Consider the following 8,701-nt stretch of genomic DNA (forward strand, 5'->3'; position numbering starts at 1 on the left):
ATCAATTGGTTTCTTTGTTTACTGGTATCAAAACTATGATAACCGTACGGAAATCTAAGGCAACTCGAGCTTTTGAGTACAACTGTGCAAAGATTAGATCGATGCACCGCGTAGTTTATGATATTCACGTTTTATTATAAATTGAGTCAAAATCAAATGGTCTCTTTGTTTACTAATGCCAAACCTATGTTAAACGTACGGTTATTACGTAGGATTAGATCGATGCACCGCGTTTATTCAGAGAATTTCACGTTTTATTATGAATTGAGTCAATATAAAAGGTATTAATTCTTTACTAATATCAATCCTATGCTAAACGTACGGTAATATAACGCAATTTGACCTGTTGAGTACAACTATGCAAAGATTAGATCGATGCACCGCGTTTATTCAGAGAATTTCACGTTTTATTATGAATTGAGTCAATATAAAAGGTATTAATTCTTTACTAATATCAATCCTATGACAACGTACGGTAATCTAACGCAACTCGAGCTGTTGAGTACAACTATGCAAGGATCGGAGCGATCCATTGCGTAGATTCGGAGACATTCTCGTTTTATTATCAATTGAGTCAAAATCAATTGGTTTCTTTGTTTACTGGTATCAAAACTATGATAACCGTACGGTAATCTAAGGCAACTCGAGCTTTTGAGTACAACTGTGCAACGATTAGATCGATGCACCGCGTAGTTTATGATATTCACGTTTTATTATAAATTGAGTCAAAATCAAATGGTCTCTTTGTTTACTAATGCCAAACCTATGTTAAACGTACGGATATTACGTAGGATTAGATCGATGCACCGCGTTTATTCAGAGAATTTCACGTTTTATTATGAATTGAGTCAATATAAAAGGTATTAATTCTTTACTAATATCAATCCTATGACAAACGTACGGTAATCTAACGCAACTCGAGCTGTTGAGTACAACTATGCAAGGATCGGAGCGATCCATTGCGTAGATTCGGAGAATTCTCGTTTTATTATCAATTGAGTCAAAATCATTGGTTTCATTCTCACTAGTACGAAACTATAATAAATGTACGGTAATCTAACGCAACTCGAGCTGTTGAGTACAACTATGGAAGGATTAGATCGATGCACCGCGTTTATTCAGAGAATTTCACGTTTTATTATGAATTGAGTCAATATAAAAGGTATTAATTCTTTACTAATATCAATCCTATGATAAACGTACGGTAATCTAAGCAACTCGAGCGTTGAGTACAACTATGCAAGGATCGGAGCGATCCATTGCGTAGATTCGGAGACATTCTCGTTTTATTATCAATTGAGTCAAAATCAGTTGGTTTCATTGCTCACTAGTACGAAACCTATAATAAATGTACGGTAATCTAACGCAACTCGAGCTGTTGAGTACAACTATGCAAGGATCGGAGCGATCCATTGCGTAGATTCGGAGACATTCTCGTTTTATTATCAATTGAGTCAAAATCAATTGGTCAAAATCAATACGGTTATTACGTAGGATTAGATCGATGCACCGCGTTTATTCAGAGAATTTCACGTTTTATTATGAATTGAGTCAATATAAAAGGTATTAATTCTTTAGTAATATCAATCCTATGACAAACGTACGGTAATCTAACGCAACTCGAGCTGTTGAGTACAACTATGCAAGGATCGGAGCGATCCATTGCGTAGATTCGGAGACATTCTCGTTTTATTATCAATTGAGTCAAAATCAATTGGTTTCTTTGTTTACTGGTATCAAAACTATGATAACCGTACGGTAATCTAAGGCAACTCGAGCTTTTGAGTACAACTGTGCAAAGATTAGATCGATGCACCGCGTAGTTTATGATATTCACGTTTTATTATAAATTGAGTCAAAATCAAATGGTCTCTTTGTTTACTAATGCCAAACCTATGTTAAACGTACGGTTATTACGTAGGATTAGATCGATGCACCGCGTTTATTCAGAGAATTTCACGTTTTATTATGAATTGAGTCAATATAAAAGGTATTAATTCTTTACTAATATCAATCCTATGCTAAACGTACGGTAATATAACGCAATTTGACCTGTTGAGTACAACTATGCAAAGATTAGATCGATGCACCGCGTTTATTCAGAGAATTTCACGTTTTATTATGAATTGAGTCAATATAAAAGGTATTAATTCTTTACTAATATCAATCCTATGACAAACGTACGGTAATCTAAGGCAACTCGAGCTGTTGAGTACAACTATGCAAGGATCGGAGCGATCCATTGCGTAGATTCGGAGACATTCTCGTTTTATTATCAATTGAGTCAAAATCAATTGGTTTCTTTGTTTACTGGTATCAAAACTATGATAACCGTACGGTAATCTAAGGCAACTCGAGCTTTTGAGTACAACTGTGCAACGATTAGATCGATGCACCGCGTAGTTTATGATATTCACGTTTTATTATAAATTGAGTCAAAATCAAATGGTCTCTTTGTTTACTAATGCCAAACCTATGTTAAACGTACGGTTATTACGTAGGATTAGATCGATGCACCGCGTTTATTCAGAGAATTTCACGTTTTATTATGAATTGAGTCAATATAAAGGTATTAATTCTTTACTAATATCAATCCTATGATAAACGTACGGTAATCTAACGCAACTCGAGCTGTTGAGTACAACCGCGCAAGGATCGGATCGATCCACTGCGTAGATTCGGAGAAATTCTCGTTTTATTATCAATTGAGTCAAAATCAGTTGGTTTCATTGCTCACTAGTACGAAACCTATAATAAATGTACGGTAATCTAACGCAACTCGAGCTGTTGAGTACAACTATGCAAGGATTAGATCGATGCACCGCGTAGATTATGAGATATTCTCGTTTTATTATAAATTGAGTCAAAATCAGTTGGTTTCATTGCTCACTAGTACGAAACATATGATAAACGTACGGTTATTACGTAGGATTAGATCGATGCACCGCGTTTATTCAGAGAATTTCACGTTTTATTATGAATTGAGTCAATATAAAAGGTATTAATTCTTTACTAATATCAATCCTATGATAAACGTACGGTAATCTAAGGCAACTCGAGCTTTTGAGTACAACTGTGCAACGATTAGATCGATGCACCGCGTAGTTTATGATATTCACGTTTTATTTTAAATTGAGTCAAAATCAAATGGTCTCTTTGTTTACTAATGCCAAACCTATGTTAAACGTACGGTTATTACGTAGGATTAGATCGATGCACCGCGTTTATTCAGAGAATTTCACGTTTTATTATGAATTGAGTCAATATAAAAGGTATTAATTCTTTACTAATATCAATCCTATGATAAACGTACGGTAATCTAACGCAAGTCGAGCTGTTGAGTACAACTGTGCAACGATTAGATCGATGCACCGCGTAGATTATGAGATATTCACGTTTTATTATAAATTGAGTCAAAATCAAATGGTCTCTTTGTTTACTAATGCCAAACCTAAGTTAAACGTACGGTTATTACGAAGGATTAGATCGATGCACCGCGTTTATTCAGATAATTTCACGTTTTATTATGAATTGAGTCAATATAAAAGGTATTAATTCTTTACTAATATCAATCCTGTGATAAACGTACGGTAATCTAACGCAACTCGAGCTGTTGAGTACAACTATGCAAGGATCGGAGCGATCCATTGCGTAGATTCGGAGACATTCTCGTTTTATTATCAATTGAGTCAAAATCAATTGGTTTCTTTGTTTACTAATATCAATCCTATGATAAACGTACGGTAATCTAACGCAAGTCGAGCTGTTGAGTACAACTGTGCAACGATTAGATCGATGCACCGCGTAGATTATGAGATATTCACGTTTTATTATAAATTGAGTCAAAATCAAATGGTCTCTTTGTTTACTAATGCCAAACCTAAGTTAAACGTACGGTTATTACGAAGGATTAGATCGATGCACCGCGTTTATTCAGAGAATTTCACGTTTTATTATGAATTGAGTCAATATAAAAGGTATTAATTCTTTACTAATATCAATCCTGTGATAAACGTACGGTAATCTAACGCAACTCGAGCTGTTGAGTACAACTATGCAAGGATCGGAGCGATCCATTGCGTAGATTCGGAGACATTCTCGTTTTATTATCAATTGAGTCAAAATCAATTGGTTTCTTTGTTTACTGGTATCAAAACTATGATAACCGTACGGTAATCTAAGGCAACTCGAGCTTTTGAGTACAACTGTGCAACGATTAGATGGATGCACCGCGTAGATTATGAGATATTTACGTTTTATTATAAATTGAGTCAAAATCAAATGGTCTCTTTGTTTACTAATGCCAAACCTATGTTAAACGTACGGTTATTAAGTAGGATTAGATCGATGCACCGCGTTTATTCAGAGAATTTCACGTTTTATTATGAATTGAGTCAATATAAAGGTATTAATTCTTTACTAATATCAATCCTATGATAAACGTACGGTAATCTAACGCAACTCGAGCTGTTGAGTACAACCGCGCAAGGATCGGATCGATCCACTGCGTAGATTCGGAGAAATTCTCGTTTTATTATCAATTGAGTCAAAATCAGTTGGTTTCATTGCTCACTAGTACGAAACCTATAATAAATGTACGGTAATCTAACGCAACTCGAGCTGTTGAGTACAACTATGCAAGGATTAGATCGATGCACCGCGTAGATTATGAGATATTCTCGTTTTATTATAAATTGAGTCAAAATCAGTTGGTTTCATTGCTCACTAGTACGAAACATATGATAAACGTACGGTTATTACGTAGCATTAGATCGATGCACCGCGTTTATTCAGAGAATTTCACGTTTTATTATGAATTGAGTCAATATAAAAGGTATTAATTCTTTACTAATATCAATCCTATGATAAACGTACGGTAATCTAAGGCAACTCGAGCTGTTGAGTACAACTATGCAAGGATCGGAGCGATCCATTGCGTAGATACGGAGACATTCTCGTTTTATTATCAATTGAGTCAAAATCAATTGGTTTCTTTGTTTACTGGTATCAAAACTATGATAACCGTACGGTAATCTAAGGCAACTCGAGCTGTTGAGTACAACTATGCAAGGATCGGAGCGATCCATTGCGTAGATTCGGAGACATTCTCGTTTTATTATCAATTGAGTCAAAATCAGTTGGTTTCATTGCTCACTAGTACGAAACCTATAATAAATGTACGGTAATCTAACGCAACTCGAGCTGTTGAGTACAACTATGCAAGGATCGGAGCGATCCATTGCGTAGATTCGGAGACATTCTCGTTTTATTATCAATTGAGTCAAAATCAATTGGTCAAAATCAATACGGTTATTACGTAGGATTAGATCGATGCGCCGCGTTTATTCAGAGAATTTCACGTTTTATTATGAATTGAGTCAATATAAAAGGTATTAATTCTTTAGTAATATCAATCCTATGACAAACGTACGGTAATCTAACGCAACTCGAGCTGTTGAGTACAACTATGCAAGGATCGGAGCGATCCATTGCGTAGATTCGGAGACATTCTCGTTTTATTATCAATTGAGTCAAAATCAATTGGTTTCTTTGTTTACTGGTATCAAAGCTATGATAAACGTACGGTAATCTAAGGCAACTCGAGCTGTTGAGTACAACTATGCAAGGATCGGAGCGATCCATTGCGTAGATTCGGAGACATTCTCGTTTTATTATCAATTGAGTCAAAATCAGTTGGTTTCATTGCTCACTAGTACGAAACATATGATAAACGTACGGTTATTACGTAGGATTAGATCGATGCACCGCGTTTATTCAGAGAATTTCACGTTTTATTATGAATTGAGTCAATATAAAAGGTATTAATTCTTTACTAATATCAATCCTATGATAAACGTACGGTAATCTAAGGCAACTCGAGCTTTTGAGTACAACTGTGCAACGATTAGATCGATGCACCGCGTAGTTTATGATATTCACGTTTTATTTTAAATTGAGTCAAAATCAAATGGTCTCTTTGTTTACTAATGCCAAACCTATGTTAAACGTACGGTTATTACGTAGGATTAGATCGATGCACCGCGTTTATTCAGAGAATTTCACGTTTTATTATGAATTGAGTCAATATAAAAGGTATTAATTCTTTACTAATATCAATCCTATGATAAACGTACGGTAATCTAACGCAAGTCGAGCTGTTGAGTACAACTGTGCAACGATTAGATCGATGCACCGCGTAGATTATGAGATATTCACGTTTTATTATAAATTGAGTCAAAATCAAATGGTCTCTTTGTTTACTAATGCCAAACCTAAGTTAAACGTACGGTTATTACGAAGGATTAGATCGATGCACCGCGTTTATTCAGAGAATTTCACGTTTTATTATGAATTGAGTCAATATAAAAGGTATTAATTCTTTACTAATATCAATCCTGTGATAAACGTACGGTAATCTAACGCAACTCGAGCTGTTGAGTACAACTATGCAAGGATCGGAGCGATCCATTGCGTAGATTCGGAGACATTCTCGTTTTATTATCAATTGAGTCAAAATCAATTGGTTTCTTTGTTTACTAATATCGATCCTATGATAAACGTACGGTAATCTAACGCAAGTCGAGCTGTTGAGTACAACTGTGCAACGATTAGATCGATGCACCGCGTAGATTATGAGATATTCACGTTTTATTATAAATTGAGTCAAAATCAAATGGTCTCTTTGTTTACTAATGCCAAACCTAAGTTAAACGTACGGTTATTACGAAGGATTAGATCGATGCACCGCGTTTATTCAGAGAATTTCACGTTTTATTATGAATTGAGTCAATATAAAAGGTATTAATTCTTTACTAATATCAATCCTGTGATAAACGTACGGTAATCTAACGCAACTCGAGCTGTTGAGTACAACTATGCAAGGATCGGAGCGATCCATTGCGTAGATTCGGAGACATTCTCGTTTTATTATCAATTGAGTCAAAATCAATTGGTTTCTTTGTTTACTGGTATCAAAACTATGATAACCGTACGGTAATCTAAGGCAACTCGAGCTTTTGAGTACAACTGTGCAACGATTAGATGGATGCACCGCGTAGATTATGAGATATTTACGTTTTATTATAAATTGAGTCAAAATCAAATGGTCTCTTTGTTTACTAATGCCAAACCTATGTTAAACGTACGGTTATTAAGTAGGATTAGATCGATGCACCGCGTTTATTCAGAGAATTTCACGTTTTATTATGAATTGAGTCAATATAAAGGTATTAATTCTTTACTAATATCAATCCTATGATAAACGTACGGTAATCTAACGCAACTCGAGCTGTTGAGTACAACCGCGCAAGGATCGGATCGATCCACTGCGTAGATTCGGAGAAATTCTCGTTTTATTATCAATTGAGTCAAAATCAGTTGGTTTCATTGCTCACTAGTACGAAACCTATAATAAATGTACGGTAATCTAACGCAACTCGAGCTGTTGAGTACAACTATGCAAGGATTAGATCGATGCACCGCGTAGATTATGAGATATTCTCGTTTTATTATAAATTGAGTCAAAATCAGTTGGTTTCATTGCTCACTAGTACGAAACATATGATAAACGTACGGTTATTACGTAGGATTAGATCGATGCACCGCGTTTATTCAGAGAATTTCACGTTTTATTATGAATTGAGTCAATATAAAAGGTATTAATTCTTTACTAATATCAATCCTATGATAAACGTACGGTAATCTAAGGCAACTCGAGCTGTTGAGTACAACTATGCAAGGATCGGAGCGATCCATTGCGTAGATACGGAGACATTCTCGTTTTATTATCAATTGAGTCAAAATCAATTGGTTTCTTTGTTTACTGGTATCAAAACTATGATAACCGTACGGTAATCTAAGGCAACTCGAGCTGTTGAGTACAACTATGCAAGGATCGGAGCGATCCATTGCGTAGATTCGGAGACATTCTCGTTTTATTATCAATTGAGTCAAAATCAGTTGGTTTCATTGCTCACTAGTACGAAACCTATAATAAATGTACGGTAATCTAACGCAACTCGAGCTGTTGAGTACAACTATGCAAGGATCGGAGCGATCCATTGCGTAGATTCGGAGACATTCTCGTTTTATTATCAATTGAGTCAAAATCAATTGGTCAAAATCAATACGGTTATTACGTAGGATTAGATCGATGCGCCGCGTTTATTCAGAGAATTTCACGTTTTATTATGAATTGAGTCAATATAAAAGGTATTAATTCTTTAGTAATATCAATCCTATGACAAACGTACGGTAATCTAACGCAACTCGAGCTGTTGAGTACAACTATGCAAGGATCGGAGCGATCCATTGCGTAGATTCGGAGACATTCTCGTTTTATTATCAATTGAGTCAAAATCAATTGGTTTCTTTGTTTACTGGTATCAAAGCTATGATAAACGTACGGTAATCTAAGGCAACTCGAGCTGTTGAGTACAACTATGCAAGGATCGGAGCGATCCATTGCGTAGATTCGGAGACATTCTCGTTTATTATCAATTGAGTCAAAATCAGTTGGTTTCATTGCTCACTAGTACGAAACCTATAATAAATGTACGGTAATCTAACGCAACTCGAGCTGTTGAGTACAACTATGCAAGGATCGGAGCGATCCATTGCGTAGATTCGGAGACATTCTCGTTTTATTATCAATTGAGTCAAAATCAATTGGTCAAAATCAATACGGTTATTACGTAGGATT

This window comes from Nasonia vitripennis, assembly GCF_009193385.2.
Source record: "Nasonia vitripennis strain AsymCx chromosome 2 unlocalized genomic scaffold, Nvit_psr_1.1 chr2_random0003, whole genome shotgun sequence".
In the NCBI taxonomy this organism is placed as follows: domain Eukaryota; kingdom Metazoa; phylum Arthropoda; class Insecta; order Hymenoptera; family Pteromalidae; genus Nasonia; species Nasonia vitripennis.